The 25,771-nt window shown below is 36.1% G+C and overlaps 1 protein-coding gene across 2 annotated transcripts in view; it reads left to right on the top strand.

Annotated features, from left to right (window-relative positions):
• The first annotated feature begins 24,547 nt into the window (after positions 1-24,547).
• Positions 24,548-25,771, top strand: part of B3GALT1 (beta-1,3-galactosyltransferase 1) — a 50,455-nt gene continuing 49,231 nt past the window's right edge. The window contains exons 1-2 of one of the 2 annotated variants that reach the window (XM_058028344.1): positions 24,548-24,647; positions 24,792-24,843. The gene's annotated coding sequence lies outside the window, so the exon portion shown is untranslated. The remainder of the gene's footprint in view (positions 24,648-24,791; positions 24,844-25,771) is intronic. The other variant, XM_058028343.1, reaches the window with a different exon arrangement.

Raw genomic sequence — 25,771 nt, 5'->3', positions numbered from 1 at the left:
ATTGTCAGGCCAGGGAGGGGGCCAAATAAGATCAGAGAGTGCTCAACAGCAGATTTATACAGGCTGCACTCACCGCCTTTTGCTGCCATGCAGTGTAGATAGAGCATTCATCCAAGGAATAAGAACCACCTTTCAATCAGTGCCTTAAGAATATGTAAGTGTAAAATTTTTCTAGGCAAAGCTATTCCAGTTTTGGGTCTCTAGTGACACATGAGGCAGAGATAATATCAGCTAGGAGAAACAGGAGCAAAAGCAAAGATGTTCTTAATGATACACAAAATTCTAATTAAAATGTCTCAGCAAGCATTGAAATTTATTTGCTACTGTTATTGTGACACGCATACTGAATTCAATGTGTAATCAGTACTAATCTGTTCCAATGCTTGCAATATCAGCAACATCACTGCAGATCACATGTAGAATAATACAAATAATGAGGACAGCTCAGAAAGACAATTTAGAAAGGTCCTTAAATATCATCCAAAACAATAGCAAAATTACAAGAAATTCCGTGACCTCAGAAAATTGTCTAGTTCTCCTTCAGGCCTCACTGAAATCTGCAGCTGGGGGCAATACTTGTTCCTTTTAACAAGATATCCCTGGTAAGGAAAAGTGTCAACACAACTGCTATAATCACTTCTATCTTAACAATAATGATTTTTCCTGCCTGCCTACAGTCCAAACCAGGATTTGTGTGTCTGTAGAAGCCTAATTCATTTGTTCTACTGAGAAGGAGAACATACATATTTTAAAGGGCTTACTTTTCTTGGTTCTGTTGCTTCATTTGTTCCTTATGAACAGATACATACGCACACTTTTAAGATCTCTTACAATGCATTTCTTGTTTAATATGATAATTTGCTTATAATTTAATTGATGCCAAAACAGAAGCACCTACGAACATTTTTAATGAGTTGTTGCTTTATTTTTTAAAAAATACCTCAATAGCTTCCTTAAGGATCAGGGGCACCAGCTGAGCAATCAGTTAATGATTTTTATCATAATTACAAGATTTAGCATCTGCCAGACCAAAACCTGTTTCCTAAAGAACAGAAGGCCTGACCTTGAATGGAAAATAAATCTCAAGTCGCAATTATGAAAATTATAATTTCTGCCTTTTCCATGAAAAGCTTGCCAAGAAAGTTAAATTAATTTCAGAAATATGTAGGGACACTGCTGTTAAACTACATGGAAATCTGAATATAAAAATTCCTTCATGATCTTCTTCCAAAGTAGTCTAAAATCCAAGTCAAGCGTATTTTAATCTTGCACTGGTAGAGACCTCCTTGTTTCTCTAAAAGGCCACCAAAATGCCACTGAAGTTAAAATGGATGAGTTAACCTTTTGAAAAGTGCTCACAGCTCCACAATTATTCTGACCTTTGACTGTACAATCTTTTAACTTTCCTAGCTATTCATTTAATGCCCATTTGTAATTTTAAAAATTATTACTGCACGATTGAAAACATTTTTTTGGCAATCCATCACTATGACACGTAGCAGTTTGCAACAATGAAGTATTTTGGTACAGGCAGTTTTAATTATTTCACCAATAATAAATAAGGCAAGGACCTATGTAGGGGAGGTAGAAACTACGAGATGGGCAGACGCCCACGGAGAATTGCTGTGAAATGTTTTTACAACCATCTTAATGCATAAATCTGCTTTGATGGATAAATAGGTGCTGAGATTAAAAAAAAAAAATAAGTAAAAACAAAACCAAACGCTTCCAGCCCCCCCCCCCCCCCCCAAAAAAAACCAACGTGGCTATGGCTCATCCTTCAGCAAGCAGAGAGGAAAGTCTTCAGCCATGGAGACTTCACTTAGAAGAGTAGAGAAATGGCCTGGATTCCACTAAATCCTGTACAGATAAGGTAGAACCAGCATTCTTACCTTGAGTCTGTTCATAATGAAATGGAACTTGCACTGACTAGCACAAAAATGTTATCAATAGTCATGAAAAAATTTATCCCCCATTCTTTCCAAGTTTGGAGATTGATAAAAATTACCAGAAACCTGTCTCCTCCACTGACAACAATTCTGTAGATCTTTATCAGCAGCCTACTACTTGAAGCACTGGGGACAGTACATTTCGGTCAGCCATGTGAATTCACAGCCCAAGGGATCTCTTGGGCACTTGTGCATCTCCAGAATACCTTTTCTACATGGCCTCCTCTCTTAAATGTAGAGAATCCAAGTTTGCAGGGCCATTTCAGAGCAACAACACCCAGTGCAGAGGGTTAGCAAAGTTAGAACGCGTCTGCCCAAATCCCATGTTGAAACAAATTCATAATGGGAGAGGAACAGACTGTGATGCCAAAAGGAAATATATAAATCAGATGCAAAATTATCACATTGAGCCACTTGAAGTGCACAACAGCAGCACCAAAACAAAACTAGTATTTATTACTAAGTTCCACTGGCTATGGCAGTACCTTTTAACCTACTTCTCAGTAAGGACCAGTGAATAATCAACATTAGGTCTTAAAAGTCACTTGTGCACTGATACATATAAAGGCCAGAAGGCAAAAGCATCCATAACTCAGCAGTTCTGTCACCTACGCTTCTGTCAGCCCTTCCTTATCACCTGGAATTTTTGAAACTGTAAAATAGAAACATGTCAATTTAAAAAGAATGAAAATTAAACAACTTAAGCAAAGTAAGGTAAAAAAATGTAATATTTAGCAGTTGGCTCATGATAAGTAACTCTCAGCAACTGCAATGCACAAACCCTGGAGGTAATAACAACAGAATCCATTTTCAACCACAACCAGTGTCTGTATCTATGTTTAAGAAAGTATTCAGACACCTTTTGATTATTATTTTAACTGTTTCATAGGACTCCTAGAATAGCTCATTCTCTCCTATAGCAAGCTAAATGGATAGCACTGTAGCCTAACCTTCCTACAAAAACGCAGTCTTTGCTTCATTTTAGGTTATTTTACTGCTACCATAGAGTTGCTACTGCAACTCTAATGTCTCTCCTTTATTTAACATTCTCCAGATATGCATTGAAAAGAATCCTGGGAGTTTACAGTGAATATCACTTCAGCATTGATTAATCTCCCAGCACACAAGAATTGTAACAAGTCAGTCCTACATTCAAACTTTGGAGATTTTTAATGACTGAAGAAGCAAGGAAACTTCCAAGAAGTTCATTAGAAACATGACAACTTATACAAGAAGAAAAAAAATCCTAGAAACAAGACATTTTAGTAGAAAGGAAAAGCAATCACTGAATCTTCTAAAGCAATAAGAAAATTGACATGTAGGCAGGCTTAAATCACAGCGGAAATAAAGTAAATATCAAATGAGAAAAGCTGACTGCTGCATCCCAATGGAAATGCCTTAAATTAAAGCAGAGAGATGCAAGAGTGAGAAACCTATCACAGTAACCTTTTGAGATCAGGTCTGTGTTACGAAACTATTTGCAAAAGATAACTAAACCCCCATCCTGTGTACATGATTCAGAATTAAAGGCTAGCATTGAGACAGTTCCTTCTCTGGCTGTTCTCATAGTCAGAATAGCAGGAATCTAAAGCACTCATTCATGAACATGAAGAGCTAGACTGAAAATTGATTATGTTAGGATGAAAAATGCTCCAAAGAACTTCCATGAGCTATGTTATTAAATTATCAGATCAAATATATAAGAACATAGCCATAACATTAAGCATAATATGCTATGAAGCCCAGCATTTTTCCTCTTAATGGAACCTTGAAAACATGTCAAATATATCCCATATATTATTCATCAAACTGACACCTTTTTGGCTGGCAATTTTTTACTTTTCAATACATATTCAGAATATGTATTTCTGACAATTGTTTAAAAAGAAGTAGCCTTGTCAGGTGTGCACTGATGAAAACAACTACCACTGGAATATTTACTTCTGCTGACAGCAGAGGTGGTTGAAAGCAGCACTACCTCTAGACTGTGCTGTCCCTTACAAGCGCAGCAAAGTTAGAAAAGAGAAAGAGAATCAGAAGTTGGAGGTTTGTAATGAGAATTTGCCAATTTGTCAAAATTAAACCATTATGTAGACAACTGAATGATTTCAATAAAATTATAGCAGAATTCAAAAGCAGATCTTCTGAAAATGCTAAGAGAACCAGCTTCTCACAAGGAAGTTTCCCTGGTTTTCTGTCAGCACATTTACCCACTAAGCCAGCAACTTGTTGAAGGCTACAATATAGAAATTAGCCCAGTCTGAAACATGCAGGTGTTTCATTTACCATCTCTTCACACAGGGTACCAAGAATAAGACTGAATAACTTAAATGTCACAACATTGAAATTTAAAATGCCCAATGTGTAATATTTCCAAAATGAAAAGTTCTTCATTGACTTCTGACATTATCCATCAGGCTATATTTTAGTTGAATTAGGCCACTGGAACATTTTCCAAACTTAAGATCATCATATTACAGTTTCATTGGCTAAAATGGCTAAATAACATTGGGAGCAGCATCACCATTTCACCTGGCAAATAACTGCTATTAGGGTCTTATGTACAGAGACATAATAACAGAAACATAGGTAATTACCAATATCTAAAATTAAGAGATAGCACAGTTTTTCTATAACTTTACAATTCAATGTAACTTGGCATTTTGATCTTCTGTGTGGGAAACTGTGTTAATCCTGGTCTTCAGTAATGCTTATTATTACCTGCAAAGGTGGGTAAGCTGTTCCATTTATTCAGAAGCAAGGATGGATGTCTCAAAGCATTAACAGAAACAGTTCCCTAACTGCCAAAGATCAGTGCTGGAAATTTAAGATGTTATCTTAAATTTTTCTGAAAAGACACCAACAGATGTAGTTAGGGATTGAGGCAAAAATAGTGTTAAGTTCATCCATCTTCTTTCTGTTCTGAGTAAGAACATTACAGTTCAACAGTGAAAAGATCAGCACTTTGGAATTAGCAGATAAGAAGAGAAAACTTGCCAGGTGCTCTTGAGATCAGTTTCTGTTACTCAGAATAGAAAAACTTTTATCTCATTCTTTGTTGCAGCCAAAAGAGATGCCTGCTTCTCATGCTTCTAACAGTAGCGTGGGTCCAGGAATGTATTAAATTGAAGCCTTTTTGGGTTTTTGTCATGCATGTTTAAAAGCAGAGTTTTGCCTGTTTATGCATTCTATGCGTATTTCAGAACATGGTCTTGTAATGAGCATTACGTGTACCGGGTTTTCATTCTCAAGATTTTCCACTAGAAGAAAAGAATTTTGATCACAGTCCATTGTGAGAGATGAAAAAGAATGGAACAGTTTTTTCAGGGATAGAATTCTAGTTCACTAATTCTAACATGTATCCTTCCTATTAAATACCAAATTCATCTAGCATAATGTTCACAGGCATAACAGCAGTAAGAAAGCACAGTAAGATCTCAGGTTATATGACTATTTCCTTCTTTAACACTGTAGAGAGATGAAATCCAAAGCTTAGACATGAAACACATTAATCTAGAAATCTAAACTATCTTAAATATAGGATGATATAAAAAGCATAAGAAAGTAAACCTTCCAAAGAAACTTTTCAGGAACTGGAACGAGATAAATGCTTCTGGAAGCTGAGAAAAAAGTAGCTCTCAAGGACAAGTGGTAAACTATCATTTATCGTTCTCTCTGAATGTGTGATATAGATGTATGGTTAACAACACATTTTACTCTCAATGGTACATAAATTGGGATCTGAAAGTAATAGTCAGTTATAAAACCAGCACACCTCCTTGTACAATGTGGGAAGAAATATTGTCTCACAACTGCATTTTGGCTTTATTGCATGTAAGAATGTGAGAAAAGCAGAAAAATCTACCACCTTTTGATATCACAGATGAATTTATGGATTCACAAACTATAAATCCTGTGAATTTCCCAAGGGATGTTATTTTACTATTTATTCATTTTTGTAAAGCTCCAATTCCTGAGTAGATTATTCCAGTAAGACATTTTAGAAATAATTTTTACTGATAAATATTTCCATGGCAAAAAACAATCTTTTCATTTATGTGCAGTGTGTGACTCAAGCTATGGAATTCTTCTACTGTTCCACTCCAAAGTGTTTTAGTATAACAAATATTTACATATATTTTCCTAATTTTCAGAATGATTTCTCAAAAAAACTTTATAAATAGGGAGAAATCATTGCATCATGGGTGTGTACTCATTCCACTTACAAGTAATTAATTAAAAGCCAAGAAAGCATAAAGAAACTTCCTATGACACTAAAGTTCCATTTTCCCTTGAATGATCTTCAAGCAATAAATATCTCCATATTCACTCCATAGCATGTCAATAGGATATAACCACTTATGATGCTTAGGGATCCACCAAGGATGGTAACCCAGCAGCAGCATTCACCCCTTTGGCATAAAAGCCCAACTGCACTGAAAGTAGACCTTTCACCCCTGGAAACAGCCAAAACCAGTCCAGATGTGGTCAGGGCAAACAGCTCTAGGGGGCACTGAGGTTGAATCAGTCGACCTGCAGAGATCCCTTTTAACTTCAACTATTTTGAGATTCTGTGAAACTGGGAGCTGTAAACCCCTCTTGTTAAAGTATAGTGAAAAATGCACTGCTACTACCAGAAACTGGTACCTCACTTCATGTGGTACTTCAAAAACAAGAACTTGGGCCATGCTCTTCTCATTCATCAGCTGTGACCACCCAGTCTGTCCCAGCTACCTGTGTGCAAGCCAGCCCAGGACCCAGCACACACCTGGGTAGGTGCTTACCTTCAGACACAAACAGGCCAGCACAGTCAACCAGCACTTTGTATGCTTGAAGGCAAATACACCTTTCATTTATTTCAGATAAATCCCTTCCATTTATTTTATATAAATGCATAGAACAATATGGTGCTTAGAATTTAAGATTTACTAGAGCTTATTACTCTTTTGAACAGTATCTGCATTTTGAACTCAGAACCTGTCATGTTAAAATAACACAAAACCAGTGAGAAGAAATCACAAACCTACACTGATTCAAAGTCAGCATATCATCTCAACAGTAAATTTGTGGAAATTATTAATAATTTACTTGCCATTAATATTTACTTCAGATTTTTTCTGCCTTTTTTACTTAGTAATGAAACGTCCATGAGTGGATCACAATTTTCTCATATTTATTATTCATTACAACTGTTTGCTGAATAATTTCTGCAAACAGTTCCTCTTTTGTAGCTCAATCCCATTGTGAATGTTTATTATTCACAATTTAGTCTGTGAAACTAATTAAGCCATGTATTAGACTTTGTTCGGCGTTTGCCCGAACATTATTTTTATACCCAGTATGAGCTCTTCAAATACCCTCCTCTCAAGTATGAACTTAAATTGTATTCTTCCATGAACACTCCTGTAAAGCTCCTTTGCAAAAAACATTCACCACAAGCAGCAGCATGAAATAACTGAGTTTTAAAATCTGTATAAATATTGGGGGTTATTTTGCTTTCAGGACCAACTAAGCCTACCAATAAAAGACAGTACTATCTCAATTACTGACCAGCTAAAATGACCCAACAAGAAGGTCCTATTCCTCTCCTCCTAGTCAAAATAAGGAACACCAGAGTAGCAGAAGTAGATGCTTTTTTTCACACTTTTCTTGTACCAAGTTTTTCCAAGTATTCCAAGCACTGCTTGAAGCGATATGGCAATCATTTATTTAATTGCTACATCATTGTAGGGTGACTCTAAAACTGCTAGGGTTTTAGTGGAAAGGAGAAGAGGAAAAGGGAAATATACAAAAAAAAGTGTATAGTTTATACATCACACTCTGGATGTACATAGTTTATACATCCAGAGCCCCAGAATTTTCACAAAACTGACCTCCAAGTATTTGTAGAGATTCTCACCACAGGTCAAGAACTGAAAGCCTTTTCAATTTGTTTTTCTGGCTTTATTATATTTTGAGACCTGGCATACATTTGCTCATGTCTTCAGACTTCTTGAAGTCTGAAGGACCCAACAATTTTTTGAAACCCTTGTTAGCTACTGGGACTTAAAAGTAAACACCAGGTATTGAGAGATATGCAATGAATATGAGAGACCTGCCATTGCTGAAAGGTAGCAGTGTTCCAGGGCTCCTTTACAAATTTGAGAGGAATGTAGCACTAAGAATTAGAACTGAAATAATATCATAACGACACACAAACTCACAAAAACTTTTCTGCAGAGGGATGAATTTTACACTGATTCACCCCTTGATGATAATTTAATCTGAACTCAAAGGCAGTAATACTATTAATACTAGCAATGATTGGATTCAAAATTCAATGATTGCTAGAATTCACAGTTCCACCAGATTTTAATGAAACCATTCAAAATTTGTCTCTTTGGGAAACAACTTTTTTAAAATGTACAAGGGAAAGAATTTTTTAAAATTTTGCTCCATTTCCACTAGTGAATACTGAGACAACTTAGCCATAACTTCCTTTTCATGAAAGATCTCATTTTCTCATGGAATTGGTAGCTACATTCTTTTACCAGTCTGCTTTCTTCATTGTGTTAACACCAGCCTTATTTACAAAATGGGAATGGTGCAGTGAGAAGTGTTTTAGAATGAAAAAGCATTTTAAGCACAATACTGATTCAGAATAGTAGAAAAATACCATAATTAGAACACATTTAATGAGAAAAAAAATCAGACCAGGAGGGAGAACTTGTGGAGTTGTCAAAAATATTTTGAGATATTTGTGTATTAATTTTGCACATTTTACCTATTCTGTCGCCATTATCTCTCCCCAATAATACAAATAATTAATCTAGTATCATCATTCCTCACATCTTATAACAGTTAAGGCTTCTTTCCAGCTGGAAATCTATGCACGGTTACATGATTTATTATAATTTGAGAGGTACATTGAATGTAGACAATTTTTGGATCCTTTCCCTTCCAGGTTAGGATCTGAGATGTTTGCCTTTCTCATGTGTTGTCTTGGTGTGGATGAAGCCACAGACAACAGCACACACAGCATCCCACAGGGAACTGCAATGCATTTCATGTCATTGAGCTGGCCACAGTTAAGGAAGCACATGCTGCTAGTGAAAGCTACATTAAAAACTATTCCATGCACTTTGCTGCAATTTCTGAAAATCAAAACTTTTACAGCCTCATTAAGGAAGCTTCTTGTCTAACATAGGTATCTTTAACTCAATTTTGATGTCAGCTTGTGAGCAACAGCAAGGTACCACCACAGCAACTTTAGGTTGTGCTGTCATTGGATTTAATGTTCATACCGCATTTTTTAAGACACTGTGAATACCAGCAAATCTTGCAATGAATGTTGGAGATGCTATGAAGAGACATATCACTTTCACTATATAAGAAAAAAGAAAAGCTTTAGTGAGTGTCTGTGTAAGATCAAGAAAAATGTTTAAAGTACTTTAATATGGTTGTTCTTTAAAAGAAAAATAACCACAATGATTCCTAGTACAAATACAGCTATTTGTTCACAAGATGTCAGACCTTATATCTCCTTTGCAAATACTTTATACACTATGGGTACCTGATGGTCTATTAGCTTACACTTCTTTGGGTGCATTTGCTGACCACTTTAGATCATCAGGCAGTGGAGATAAAGTACTAAAAGCAAAATACACATCCTGGGATTTTTCCCTTTGTTCCTACTTATGGTTCCCTTTAGAAATACAGGAGTTATCAGGGAAAACTGCTACTTTTGAAATAAATTCTAGTGGGCCAGTGAATTGAACCTCCCTGAGGTGTGTTTTTCTCTGTGTTGCCAGGAGAGGTTCATCAGGACAATCTGTAGCTGTCAGCAGTTCTTCAAAAAGCTTTTAGCAAGCCTGCAATAGCACTGCCATAGAGATGTAGATAAGTGACACTGATTACAGAAAGAAAATTCTACCAAGCTTACTTCCAACTGCTGGTGAAGAATACACACAGGATTAATGTGCTTGCTTCACTGGAAAAAAGGAGTTGTATTTTATTTATTATGAATTTCAGACATTTGGGACTTTAATCTTCCAGGACAGTTATTTTCCTTGGGTTATAGAAATGGTTTTGCAACCAGTTACATGTTTTCAATTTTGCAGTCTTCTTTCCTGAGCATTAAAGCAAGCTCCATGAAGTTAACACAAATTAGTAATATCTAACTGGCTGACACTGCTGCAGGTCTATAATCGTGTGTTACCTTCCAACTCTATATTGTATAAATGATTTCTTGTTCCTGTTGGCAATTCCACACAATGATGAATGATTACTTCTAGAGAAATACTTCTTATTACAGTATTGTACAGAAAATTTAAATTTTTCTTCAGATGTAGACAATATTTTGCTGAAAGACATTTAATATTAGTTTAGAACCTTCTTACTGACAGCTGCTCAGCAGGACAAAATCTCTTCATTTGATCAGAGTCTTCAAGCAGTCTCATGAAAGCTGTTACTGAGAAAGAAATTAGGGTTCTCTCTTTCACCTTCAGTAATGGGTTTATTTAAATGCAAGGAGTCTTACTTTTAATGTTTTTAATCTACATATACATGGAGGGGGGTTAAAACTAGAGGTCCCCTTTAATCCAAACTATTCTATGATTTATGAAGAGTATGGTTATATTAATAAAAAACTGACAAAGGATAAATACAAAACAAAACCGTGAAGTTTCACAAAATTAAGTTGTTGCATAAAATTGAAAAACAGCAGAAATTCTGAATTATAGTTAAAAGACTCTTTAGTAAAACAGGGTGCAGTTCAGTATGATTTGCTGACTTATTTTTTGGTACCACCATATCTATTTAGCTGTAATAAACTTCACATTATAGCACCATGTCACATGAAAAGGGGAGATTTCCTTTACCCTTTACTCCACTCTTCATATTTGCCTGTGTGCACCTCAGGGAATCTGAGACCCTTGTGCCCAGCCAGTCTGTCAGTATCGCATTAGGGAGACCCTTCACTGAGCAGTCCTGCTGGACTGGAGTGGGCTCAATTGACCTATTCAGGGACACACCTACACCACAGGGGAAACCCTTCAGCAGGTCTTTCCACTTTATGACCCCTTAGTGAGAGATACTCTTTGTATGAAACTCTTCATTCTGTAGGATCTCCAATCTTTGCTTCCTACTGAACAACCTTTGTACTTATGTACTGTAGTCCTTTTCCCTGGGGACCCAGAGATGCATTAATCAGGTATAGAAGATGGTGAAAGCCATATGAGATATTATTGCCTAAAAAAAGTTAACTTTGAAGTCTTTTTACCCATCCACTGTGCCCACCTATCAATATCAAAATGCCAGGTTCTGAGGCCTCAGGGCTCAGTTTACTCACACAGCACCAAATACTCTGTTCATGACCATGCTCATACCTCTCTGCATTGCAGTTCATAATCAAGTGTAGGGTGCAGCCTCATTCCCAAGTCTTGTGGGACAACTTAAAAGATGAATTAGATGTATATTATGAAGATTTCCAAATACCAAAACACACACAAAACTGATTTTCTCATTTTTATCTCACGGACCAGATTTCTTTTCAGTTGGATCACAGCTGACCACATATTCATTTTCTCCCAATGCCAAGGCATAAAAATTCCTCATTTTGTTCTTGATACTCATTTCCCTGAAGGTTAATTTAGGTTAATATACTATCATGTGTAACTGGTTTTATGTCCCTGAATGTACTGTTCTGTTTGGAAAAACAAACCAAACAACAGCAGCAGCATTCTGCCTGTGATTTGTCCAATGTCTGGTCTCCATCCTTTTCTATTTTATACATAAAACTGAGCCAGATAGCTCCGTTTTGCTGCCATAAAGACAGATTGCATCTAAGTAGGCTTGGAGAAGACAAAATGTTAATCCTGACCTGAACTGAGAGTATTTGTAAATAACCACACAAATAGACAGTATTTGGGATGTTATTTAGGTGCCATACTGCAATGCTTAACTTGTAATTCCAATGGACTTCGGAGAAAAGCTGGCTTAAGAAGGTCCTGCCTTTCCTTTGAAGCACTGTAAATACTTATGAAATTCTGCTATAAACTATGTCAAGAACTGATCCAGGTTAAGAGTAACTCTCCAGAAAAAAACTATTTTCCCAAGTTAGTATGCTTACATCAGTATAGTAAACATTTCAACAATACAGTTGGGAGAGCTGTCCTTTGCCACATTAGGGCAGGACCACATGGTCGTGGGTGGTTAAACAGTCTCAGCAGCAGAGCCCTCCATATCCACACTTTTAGCCCCAGAGCATGGGCTTGTCCATTTTTCCACCTTGTAAAAGAAGCTCTTGGCTTGGTATTTCATAATTTTCAAAAGTTGGCTGCTTACATGAGAACAGGGGAAAAAAGCCATTTTATTCAGAAATTTCCAGCTTCTATCATCAAATCATTTTTTTAGTAAAGATGTCTTGAGGATATCACCAGAAAAGATTTTTGGAATTGTCATTAGGTCAATCCAGTGTATCTCAATGTGGACCTTAAAACAAAAATGGCATGGGCTGCTCTTCATGTAGATCCCAAGCATGAGCATTTTGCATGTGACTGGAGTATGTCATATGGAGTAAAACGCCAATGGGGGTTTTAAGCTAAACTCTAGAACAAAGATTATCAGAAAGATTTCCATATTACCTCAAAAAAATGGCTTCTTCTATGGGCATAAGATTGAAAATTAAGCATGTCTTGCTGACTCCTACTCATCTGTGAAATATCAAGAGTCAGCACTTTATAATTTGAAAAGAAAAATGTTGTCACTGCAGTGCACAGAAAAGATGAGATTCAGAGGATGAAACAGCTGTGTAGAGAATGACCTTGACGTTTGTAATCCCACTTTCTTTTGGTACAGAAATGAAAGAAGGTCTAGGTCTTGTATTAATGAAAGTAGAGCAGAGACCAGAATTTCTTTAAGTTTTGCCACTGCTTCCTGCCACTGCAGTCAAAACTGCTGTGTATTCTGAGCACATACTCTGGCAAACAAAGGCTTAGGTTTGCAGAAGTTTCAACAATTCATAGGTATAAGTTAAGTGAATTGACTTGTGCACATTAAAAACTCCAGCTCTGGACAAATATTAAAAATTGTGTTCTTTGAGAAATTAGGTAATGAGTATTTCACATTAGTCACTCAAACTGGTCTGTGCTTTGAGGATATATTATTGTGCCATAGTACCATGCTGTAAAATGGAAATAATACAAAATACTCATTCCACAAGAATATTATGAAATGTAGACACTAACATTTGTAGTTTTATGGAGCCCATCAGTCTTATGAAAAAATCAACAGTGTCCAATTCAGAGAAAGATTTGAATGCTGCAGTGAGTCAGAGGGCCACAACCTGAATGAAGCTCCTTTTTAATGACATATTTGCAAAATGTCTGTTAAATCAGGACTGTCCATCTTCTGACATGAATGAGGCAGGCAAAGAGTTGGTGAAGAATAGCATGCTCTCATACAATTGAAGTCTGCATCATAACACAACACATTTCAGCCCAAATACTTTAAAAGTTTGGCTAAGCTCCTAGCAACTGAATGAAAACTGTTACAATGAGAAGTTCTGGGAACTGCAAATATAGCCTTGTTCCCCACCTTAGATCTAACACACATTTATTACAAAAATCCTCATAAAACTAATAAAACACTTCGCAAACTAACACAAGAGCAATTTCAAAGAGCATTCCAATGGTGGAAGATCAAATTTTTCAAAAGGCTTTGTTTAAGAATTTTGAAACAGAAATTCTCTTTTGAATATGAGCTACTTATTATTTTCTATGCAAGACACAAGTTAGGAATGAAAAAAAATTTATATTGACAAGATCTGTTCATGATTTGAGTCTAGTATAATCACTCAGATTATGACCTCAGAGTTAGTGTGGTTTAATTAATATTTAAGTGCATGTACTATAGCTACATTTAGTTACAATCTCAGACTCCTATCTATTATCCAACAGATTGCTACTATTTGGCATTCAAACACCTTCCAAAAAATAGGAAGTGAAAAACCCACTACGAATAACAATTAGTGACACAGCACTCTCATAAAGACACACACACACAAACTTAGTCATCAAAGTACAGAAGTATTAAAGCACAAGCAGGCCCTAAACTAAGGTGAGTTTGGTTTTGTGTTTTCTCTTTGTTTAGATTATGGTCTCACATTTCAGTTCTGCAGATGAAAAGTTTGTGTGGTAGTGCCCATGAGACCCTAATATCACAGATAAATCTGAAGAATCACAAACCTCAGATCTGTGTTTCTGAGGTAAACCTGAGCACTGCATCCATACCAATGCCATACAATATTCTGTACACTGCCAGGCTTTGCAATACTCTGTGTTATTGCCCCCACTGGTAATACTGAGGAATGCCATGAATTCAATCAAAAGCAGCCACAGTGACATCTGCAATTAGAAAGTGATTATGCAGTTGAGCTATTCTTGCCTCCAAGTAAACAGAATTTTGCCTAACATCTGAAAAAGGAAGTAAGAAAGGACAAATACACAAGAAGCAATCTAGAACCCCTAAATATCTGATTGTTACCACTTGAGGGCATGTTGACTTACCTCACCACTGACTGAGAACTTTTTCATTGTCTTTTTCTATATACTCTCATTTGATAAAAATTGTTTTTAATATTGACACATTTACATTTTAAAACTATCCAGAGACACATCTTTATTTTTATATATTGCTAAATGAGAATAAAATTCAAGCTGAAATGTATCAGGTATTTTTGCTGACACCCAAAGTACGTACTCCTTCCCTTGTTTCTCTGTAACTCTTTAATTAGATTTATAAATCCTGTCACTTTTATTGGTGTGACAGACCACACTGTCACCATAATTTGTTAGTCTTAAAAATCTCACACTACTTACAAGATATTTGTCTTAGGTTTACAGATGCTTCAATCAATCTATTTTGGTTGTAAATTAAAAGCGAACCTTTTAGATGTTGCAGGGCTTTTCTAAGGCCAAAATACCGAAAGTTAGAAAAAATCTGAATGATTGAGCACCACTAATAGAACAATTTACAACAATAACCTGAAGAAAGAGTTAAATTACTTATACAGAGATTCCATCAAAGTCGCTGCTCAGCTTCCTGTTTTTTTAATATATGACATATCTAGTTAAGAATTGGACAAATCATGGAACGACAGAGATGAGAAAAAGGATTACTGCTAGTAAGGGAGCTAAGCGAGCAAAACCCAGAGCAGGACTGCACTGCAAATGGGCGCTCAAGAGTAGGAGCAGGAATCAGGGGCTAAAGATCAGGGATGCTATCCAAGGCACAAGGACAGGTACAGTAACATGCAGTGTGAGTAAAACAAAAGCAACCTACTGAGTGTCCCAGGGCAATGAGTGCAATTTGCTCTGATGGGTAAGCAGCTGTCAGTCAGTCTGACACCAGCCTTCAATCCTGGGAGACCAGTTCCATGCAGGCCACTTCTGTAGTTTAGTATTTAAAAAAGAACGCATGCATCTCCATTTGAATTTTATAAACATAGGACAATTTCCATGTACAACATGAGCACTTCAAATATCTTAGATAGTGCTATGTAGTAAGAGGCCTGATTAGGTTATTGAGAGCTTTTGACAGTGATCCCAGCCCATCATTGCTTTCTGGGTTTTTAGTATTTTCTTCATTTCAGAGACAGATTTTAGTCAGATTTAGAACTTTCTCCATATATACAGACATATTGCTTGAAAGAAGCAGTACTGTGTATGTGTGAAAGCAAATATGTGGCTGTTTATTTTATATACCATAGCAGAGAAATTGTCTGCAATGTGTGTGAACCCATCAGCACAGAGGTAGAAGTAGTATTACCCTTCATCTGCAGCTGAAATTCTGTCAATTGACAGAAAAGGGGCAGAGTGATATGGAAAATGCAGACAGGCAGTACATATAAAGAGACAGATAAGCAAGTATACCAGAAAAAAAGGATATGAAATACATTTGATACAAGTGAAAGATGTTGGCTTATTGCTTTTTATATATAGACCTGCATAGAAGTGTACAGTGCTTTGCCATACAAAAATTAAATTGATGCAGATAGCTCAAGGAGTAGGCATGTGAAATCAGAATTGACATGAAAAGAAGTAGAATGAGTTAAATTATTGTGGAATAGGACCTACTTTATCCTCTGGTCATCACAATAAAAAATGCAATTAAATATTCTGAAGAAATAGCTAGTGTCTTGGTAATGAGACTTCAAGTGTCATTATACAATGTAAGGTGCTCAGATAGGAATTCGTGATAAGCGGGTAAGTCTTGGGGGGTAAAAAAGTGTCAGACTAGAAAATACATAATAGTAAAAGCCACACAGGGACATATCTGAGAAGGAGGTCTTAAACACTAAGCAAAAACTATTTCCTGGAAGGATGTCATCTCAAAGACCAGTCTTTTCCATAAAAGCTACAGAAAAGATGGAACACAAACAGAACTTCTTATGAAGAAACACCAGTTAATTTCTGCTCCCAAAATACACCCTAAAGATAGCAGAATCCAGAAACATTATCTCAGAATACATCTCTCACATTTGTACACAATTGTTCTGTGTGATGCAAAAATATTTTATTTACTTCATTAATACTTGAATTTTATGAAGGAATTGAATCCTATAAGGATTAAAAGATTCAAAAGCAGTTGAAAGGACTGATTGAGATTCAAATCTAGAATAATGCTCAGCTAGCATAGTATTTCACATTCAGACCCCAAAATTATGATTGCCCAACATGCAAGTGCTCTTTGAGTTGCCACCATCTATGAACTTTGTAGAAAGGAAGTAAGTTGTGTGAAGACTGAAGTAAGAAAACGAATGTGTTAATTTTCTGTGAAGTTAATTATAGCCAAATTACTGTTTATTTTGGGTTTTTGTAAAATTATCACAAGGCTTGTATAAGCATAATGGATACATGTATTGTGCCTATATATTCTCATTCATACAGGATAAACCACTGTAGCAATGCTTTGAAGTTAACGAGCCTTCCCAGTTCATTACAGATACACCTTCAGTATAAAATTAATAACTGTTAGCGGCATAAACAAGCTTTGAATTTAATTTCTGGTACCACAGAAGCAGCAACAGCAATTTCTTTTCATACATTTGAGGTACATAAAGACAGGCAGCAAACACCAACCCTTCAAAAACTCCCCAAAATGTTTTAAATTACTTTTCTAATTTTTTTAAATGTAAACTTAAGACAGTAACACATAGCAAAGATTGTTTTTACTTCCAGCACTGTGAAGCAGCAATGGTTTATTATTTTGCACTTGATAGGATGAGCATTATTTACAACTCTAAACAATCCTGAATTTTGAAAGTCTGACTCTATTTCACAAAGCAGCAAAATGATGTTTTACACAGGATGCGTAAGAGAATAAATACTTTCAGAAAACAGACAACTTGACAATATTTCTAATGGGAACACTTTCACCTAACAGAAATAATAAAAGGTATTTTCCCAATGGACCAGGAGTTACTTTTTAGCTGGTTTTCTTCTTAAAGAATCACAAAAAAACCCAAAGCTTTAAGATTATCAAGTCTAACCATCAATCTATCACTGCCAAGTCCACCACTAAACCTTGTCCCTAAGTGCCTCATCTACATATTTTACATATGTCCATGGATGGTGACTCAACCACTTAAGTGGACGGACTGTTCCACTTCTTGATAACCCTTTCAGTGAAGAATTGTTTCTTCATATCCAATTTAAATCTCCCCAGCACAACTTGAGATCATTTTCTCTTTTAATCATCATCAATTAAACACAAGTTGATGTTCTGCATCACACACCTTCTTCATAACTAAAAAAGTGTCAAACACTTCCCATTTGCTGCTGTCATTTAACATAAAAATTTATGAGGCATCAGAATAGCTTACTAGATCACATTTACATGGATAACTCAGTCTGCACAGGCTAAGTAGGACTGAATTAATGAACGTGCTGTTGCTTCCCATACCAAAAGCATGGCTAAAGGGATAATCTGCAAATGCAGAAGCAGGGACTGGGAGGCACACTGGCTGCAGTCATTGAAGTCCACTGCAATCTCAAGAAGTTAATCTTGCTCAGGTCAGGGCACTTGATCCATGTTACTGGGAGTGACTCAGGACACAAGCAATTAGACAGCCTGTCTCCACACTTCAGGTTTTCTTTCTTCTCTGTCCCAGTTTCATTCCCAGACATGCTGTGGTTGTGAAAGGCAGAATGTGACACCATAAGAGACATCTCTGCACAAACACAGTCTGGGTGGCAGCAACAGAGCAAAAGCTTCCCCTAGGGCATACACTAGGATTATCCAGAAGGGAGGACTACTTCTGGATTAAAGCTTTGGCCCACTGTCAGCTACAGCAAAACTCCCACTGAAGTCAGCAGAGGCAGGATTTCATGTCTGTTGCAGCAGTTTTGACTCCCTGCCTGTTCTGCCTTGGGACCTCCAGCCAGCACAAAAAGGGCCTTAGCAGTGCCAGAAGCTTTTGCATTATGAGCTGCAGGCAGAAGCCCTGAAACTGTTCACATAAACAACCAAATACTCATCAGCCATTTAAGAAATTTAAGACACTGCCAAGCTCCAGGGGATTCAAACCTGCATACACAAGTATGATGTTCCACATTAGCACACCATGCTGAAATACTCTTGTCCTGTTAAAGTGCTGTCTTTTTTTTTTTTCTTTTTATGAAAGTGTTATGGCAGAAGATTCATGTTGTGACTGAACACAGAGCAAGAAGCAGGCTAAATTATATACTCAATACAAATCTCATGCAATAATGATGAAAGGACTGTAAAATGACTGCAACAAAAGCAGACACTTCATGAAGTAAAGTCTCCTCTAAATTCAGTATGTGTAGGCAATATAGGGAAAATGGAAATGCATTAAGAAAAGATGAAAATGTAGCTCAGAGTGGCCAAAAGTCTTAATGACACTGTAAAATATTATGATAAGTCTCTGTTTAAAATATACTTAGCCTTTGTCACTGCATATAAAACAGACAGAAACCTAGCAAGATGTCAGAAACATAACTAAGTCAAGCTGGCATGGAATTGCAGTGCTCAACAAACTCAAAGAATCAGTTCTAAGTCCCTGACCTATGACAAATTTTTGCTGACTTCACCACTAAGCAAAAATAACTCATAATTGTGGGCTGCAGGACTAGACCTTGGTCATTATTTTATCTAAACACAAAAGGCCTCAGTTTGTTGAGGATGGCATGAATTTTGCAATGAACACCTATTTTAAAAGCAGTCAAATTCTGCTGCTACTATTCAGTGAAGAAGCAACCACTTCATCTCAGGCAGCATACAGATACCCTACTTACAATATGTAACAGTCATTACAAAAGAAATGGATATTTATAGTTGTATATATTTGACTTAAATTGTCATGTAAAGACAGACACACACACAATATACTCTATTAGATTAGTTTAGATTAATTTAAGATGTTGGGTTTTTTCCTAACTCTGAGCCCATATTTTAATATTAGTTTTTTAAAAAGGCTTAAAGCTTAGAATAGGATATATTTAGAATTCCATTCAGCTTTGCAAAAAAAAATTTGCTCAAAAAAGTTGCAATTCAGGATCTTCTAGGAATAAAATTTCTCATGAAATACTTAACATTTCCAAATAGAAATACCATCAGAAAAAAACAATAATTGAGATTCAACTCTAGGTTTACAGAAACAGCTACAGAAAGTCAAAGCAACAAAAGATTTCATTCTAAAAGCTTTAGCTGCTGTTTTTTAGTTCTTCATCAACAGTCCATCAGCCCTTAGCTTTAAGAATAGCAATTATGATAGTGGTCATAACTGGTTTATGCTTACTTAAAAAGACTGCTGCTGAAGTTTACTGAACTACTCTGGCTTGAGTAAATGCATGGCAAAACCCAAGCATTGGAACACCAATGATGCCACTCCCACTTTTCCTTTTGGATGGAGGCAAGGGAATAAAGTCACACTAACATCAGTGAAAGATAACTAGCACAAAGAAAGTTATACATTAGGCATCATCCTTTGCAGTGATAAATTCTTTAGTGAGACGAATGTTTGGAGGGAAAAAAAAGGCTAGGGAAAATGAATATATGTACAATGTATAACTATATATACATATATACATTTTATACATATGAATATATGTATAAAATGTATAACTAAATATCTCATCAGAATGAATGTACATTAAACATGATCATCATTCTGATGAGATATTTAGTTATACAGCCCTCTCCTAAGTTGTACTTCCCTCTCCTATTGCTAAGTAGGAGGACATATAACAGCCATTCTACAGAACAGACATCATCAGAAAATTAGGTTCCTTCCAAAGCTTTTTTTCTTAACACTTTATTTGTGTCTGTAGCCAGTATTTTCTATTTGTAGGAAATTTTATAATTTTTAAAGCATCCAAGGAAAAATAACATGAGTTATTCTGCTAATATAGTTGTCTAAAGGCAGAAAAAAGTCAGATATATTCTCAGATATTCAGAACTGGATCATTTAAAATTATCTCATTCACAGGTGTTCCTTTACTAATCATATACAGACAGCAAGGTGCTTTGATTCCTGTTTCTATCATTCTAAATTATTAACATTTGACTGTTAGCGCTAAATATTAAAAAATATTTCTTCAGACTCTCCATCCTATTTCTTCTTCAGTGTTCCAGAAATCTTCCTGGATATTGCCCCAACATTCCCTCCCTTCACACAAAAAGCTTGACATTCTGTGTTTTCTGATTAGTTACTGAAATTTTTTCATGCAACTATTTAATGAGAATTATTTGTTAAAAAGTGAAGGATCACAGAATCAGAGTTTGGAACAAAAGTCAGGTGTTACCTTCAGAAAACCTCTCAACCTTTTTCAACTTGAATTTTGTTTCCTGGGTGTTCCTTTGGTTTTATGCTATGCTATATATAATAATCAGTGTTCTGTCTTCAGTTTACATTACTTTATACCTTCATTTACACTTTTCTTCATCACATTCCTGTTTGCCTGTTTATTTTTCATTGCATGGACCTAACCACCTCCGCTCAGCTTGCCCCTACATTCACTCAAGCCCACACCAAGTGATCTAAATTAGCTTTAGCCATGGCTTAAAAATATTAAAACTTGCCTGAAGCCTTTATACTCCATCTTTCCCCTCATAAAGAAATTGGAATCTCATAAATCTCAACATGAACAATCAGCATCAGGAGAAAAAGTGCTTGCCTGTTGCTTTTTTTTTCCAAACAGTTTAGAATAAGTAACTAAGAATAGTAAGTGAGAATCCCAAAATTACAACAGAAATAGTGTTAGCACCAACAAATACATTGAACTTTAAGTTTCATTTTTACTTAACAGTGAAATAACAAAGCAGAACCAGACTAGAGTATTTTATTTGAAAGTTCTCATTATCTCAACGTGATACCTACAGCTTAAATATAAAACTCTAATTTCATATACAGAATTGAATCTGCTGTTTGGTTAAGTTACTAACTAGTCCCTTAGACTAATTCACACATATTGTATGCACATAATGTTGAGAATACATTTTTTTCAACTGTTGGATCACCTGATGAATCTCTACTTAACTACAAATGATCGAATGCTGACAAAAATACAGGAAGAAACAAATATGGGAATTGTGCTGGACACTGGACTCTTGACAGATGTTCCAAAACCAGTGAATACTGGGCATTTATTCCCATTTGTGTCCCACAGCTGTTTCACAGCCACCTTGTACTACCTTACCAAGCTAAAGTGTACGGACTCTCCCTGAGCAGAAGTGTAACCAAACCCACAGGGATGGGAGCTCCAAGAAACATTTAAACCAGCACTCCATCCTTCATAGTGGGTAGAATTCTAAAAAGACCAAGCACTTGAGTTTTGACCACTTACGAGAGCTTTCCTCTGCTGCAACTTAGATCAGTGCCAGGAGGTCTTTGAAAGAGCCCTCTTCTCTGCAGTACATACACATTCTTACAGTCTGTATGTCAGGGCAAGAAGCCCAGATTTTGTCATCAGCAAGAGCACTGTGCAAGATTGCCATTTCTGAAACTGCCTGATCATTTTGAATTCCCTGGAGGGAATGCTTTTAGAAAAGACAGCAATCTCAGCCTGGGCTGAATACAAATCAAATACATAAATGAAATTGCACATCACTTACTGATGAGAGTATTGGCCTTTTTCCTTTCCCAGGAGTCTTTGAGTCTAATTTTATACACCAAAATAATTACACTGCTCTTCCATACTGGCATCAAGATGCTCCTGACCCAACATTGACAGATTTCAGTGGGCTGAAGGTTACCTATTAGGGCAGACTCATTAGTGGCCATTATGTTTAATAGGAATTTAACAGTCACTACTTTGGGTGTTGGAGGATGTTTTCAAAATAATTACAGCAATAAATTGTAAATACAAATCTGAGTTTAATTCATAAAGCAATTTTATACTTTTAGAACGAATAAGTTTAATCCCTTTCCATCTTTAAACTACAAAAATCAGAAATAATTTCTCACTCTTTTGACCCTGGTGAAGATTTTAAACTCTTTTGGATGCATAGCTTAAAAACGCTCTATAGTTTACAGTTTATGTCCTACCTGCTTAAAAGAAATATTTCACACTTATTTCAAATTCAGACTGCAAAGTGAGTGATTGGTGGGGAAGCAGAAGCAGCTCGATTACTATGGAGAGGCAGAATTTTGTAAGAAGCCTCACTGAAAAAAACTAATGCCAACTGCATTTATGATTCTCAACTCAAAAATTTAATAAAATCTAGTATATTTGAATCTGCATAAATAGAGCTATTCTGAAAATGGATTGATATTGCTAATATTTCTTAATTGAATGAAACCAACCACGGATTTCTCTTCCACTTCAATTATGAAATGAAGGCAAATCATCTTGCATCCTTTTCATCCCATCACACCCCTTCTGAACTATTTGCCCAATGCATAGGCTACAGCCCAATCCAACAGAAATGTGCTTAACAGTGTGAGAAGATGATGCATTTCAAACAGGGTTGTTGATGGCTGTAGTCCAGACTCAGAATGGGAAACAGCTAGCACTACAATGCTCACCTTGAACGAAACAACACTGGCAAGGTAATCTACAAGCAGCTAACAAAGGTTAAAAACATCAAGGTTTACCACATTAGGCTCTAAATTACATTAAATAGATTGAGGACCATAGGCTAACCAATCTTTTTACATATGACCAGAAAATACTGTATTTCAGTTATGTTGCATTACAAAAAGTAGTGATTCTAACCCCTACTATTTTTTCAATTAGAAAATGAAGCATTAAATTTTTTCCAAATTTGAAAATAGTTCGAATTTTTAAATTCAAACTACTCAGGAAAATCTAAAAGGAACTGTGATAAAAATGTCACAGAAAACCAATTCCAAGTTACAGACCTTTTCATACTTCTGCCTCTATTACACCAAAATATAGTGGCAACTTCATGCAGTGCCTCTAGGCATAAAACTCCCTGATATAAATTCAACCAGATAGAGAGCAATTACACATTCTGACCTGAATTTCTTCCATTTCCCACATACTTCTAATACAAGAGTGATTTCTATTTGCATTCCACAATTTTCCGAGTCCACTAATTGCAATGCATTCCAAAATAAATGCAAATTGTCTGAACAGCCACCATCCAGTTTCTAATGGACAGGTGCACATATAAAAATTCAAGAGGATCAGCAACAAGCTGGCAGTAACCTGCAAGGTGAGGGCAGAGGGAAATGATGACTCTCAGCTGAACTTCCTGTTTAACCACAGGGATAATCAAATCGGGTCAAGGTCAAGTATGTGACAGAGCAGCTGTGCCACACAGCAAATAAGGGCTGCTGGTGTATTGATATGTACAGTAATAGTGTTTTGATTTCCTCAACAACCTTTTCATGTCTTGCAATGCAAAGCTGCTGCAGGAGCAAAGTGGCCTCCTGCACTCTTAGCCTTGCTTCTGGGCTCTGTAGGTTCAGGTGCCTGCTTGAAGCCTTGTGGCAGAGCAGTCCATTAGCACTCACTGCAGCACTCGAGTAGCTCACCTCTTGTCCACAAGGAAAACATTAAAGCTGTCCAACATAGTAACTGATAACCAACTAATCCTCCCCACCACAGGATGAGAGCTATTTAAATCTCCCTGGCAGAACAAAATGACTGGACTGGTGGTGACATTCTTATCCACAGAAACTTGTTCTCAGATGTAGCTCACTTAGGACCCGAATTAACTACTACAAATAGATGCTTTCAACATATAGTGACTCTGGGACCTGTAGTGCTTTGGCTTAATTTATGATTTTCCTTCTTCAGTAAATGAAAATGAATTGATTTATGGCAGTAAATGCACAGGTACTGAAAACAGCAGCTGTAGTTTTTTTGATATCCATCTGTTCTCCTCTTACTCCATCTGTTTCCTTCACTCATTGCACTGGAATTCAGCTTCACAAAATGCAGTCCAAACTCTTTCATGTAGCACAGTGTAAGTTACCTAGTAACCCAGCTAAAAGACATTTTCAAAATAATCACTCTCCTTGTACTCTGTAGAAGGCAACAGACATGGATTTTGTGGTTAATATATGTCGGAATGGTTTTTTCAACAAAATATACAACTGTCAGTGAATTTCCTCTGATTTCAGATGGTACACTTGGAAATAATACCATAAAGGCTCATTGTTTTAAACAACTATTGATTACACCCTGGGGATTTTCATCAATTCCACTTGATACTGCTTTTAAAATGGTAAGTACCTACATAATTTTATGATTTATAGACTGCCTCGATTTTATAGATATTACAACAGTAAAAATGCACACTAATATATAACAATTTGATTATATAGCTTTTATTAAACTGTGTTGACTGACTTTTTTTATTCTTCAACAGTTCTTTGGCCTGTTAATGATTAAAGATTTGGATTTCACTCTTTACACTAAATGTAAGTGTTTAACAGGAAAAGAAAACCTAAGAAAGCACTCCCTACTTACAATCCAAAATGGAACATAAAATATAAAGGCTGAATTTAATGAAGTTCTGCATAGCACAAATACAAAAGCTAGTACTAAAACACATTTCTTCCACAGGAAACTATAAGCCAAGGCTATTTCCATTATTATCCCATCTTTAAGGCAGTGTGGTACACGAGGTCAGTCGAAGATCAAGAAGGGAGGTTGCTGTTACTCTATAAAATGGCTCACACTTTTAATTAAAAGTCCCTCTGTTCATGGTATCCTTCATTTCCAAACTAACATGGCACCTTGAATACCTACATGCCTTTGGTTTATGCATTTACCACTTCGCTATTGGCATCACATTAAAAGGGAATAGTTACATTTGATTTGTACTACAAAGTTCTTTTAACTGATACTGAATTTATACAGAATAGAATACTCAATACTAGCATACAGAATACAGTGCATAGGAAGAGACATTTAAACACACAACACTGATCTAGGTGGTAGTAACTGTATTTCTAATTTCTTTTTTTTTATGCCATACATTATTTTACTAAAAATTCAGTAGCACAACTGCCTGAAAGATTTTTTTTGAGTCAAGAGCAATAAACTACATAACGTCTTGAGATACAGAAGTGGTTATATTATCAGGAAACTTGAAAATATATGGTAAGAATTTAGGTTGGAAATGTTTTTCTAAGTTGAAAAATTGAAACAAATTATGGTAATAGCACTTTGTAGAAATTTTATATTGCGGATCCATTATCATGATGTAGGTGACTGAAAAATGAGGATTGCAATTCTTTTAATCTTTATGTGTATTTAAATACATAAAAGTCAATTCTTCCTTTCTGAGGCAGAGTTTGAAATACCTACAAATGAAAGCAAAGAACTAAACTGCTGCTACTAACC

The sequence above is a fragment of the Melospiza georgiana genome, chromosome 7 (genome assembly GCF_028018845.1).
Source record: "Melospiza georgiana isolate bMelGeo1 chromosome 7, bMelGeo1.pri, whole genome shotgun sequence".
Taxonomy (NCBI): Eukaryota; Metazoa; Chordata; class Aves; order Passeriformes; family Passerellidae; genus Melospiza; species Melospiza georgiana.
This window is presented reverse-complemented; position numbering and strand designations above follow the sequence as displayed.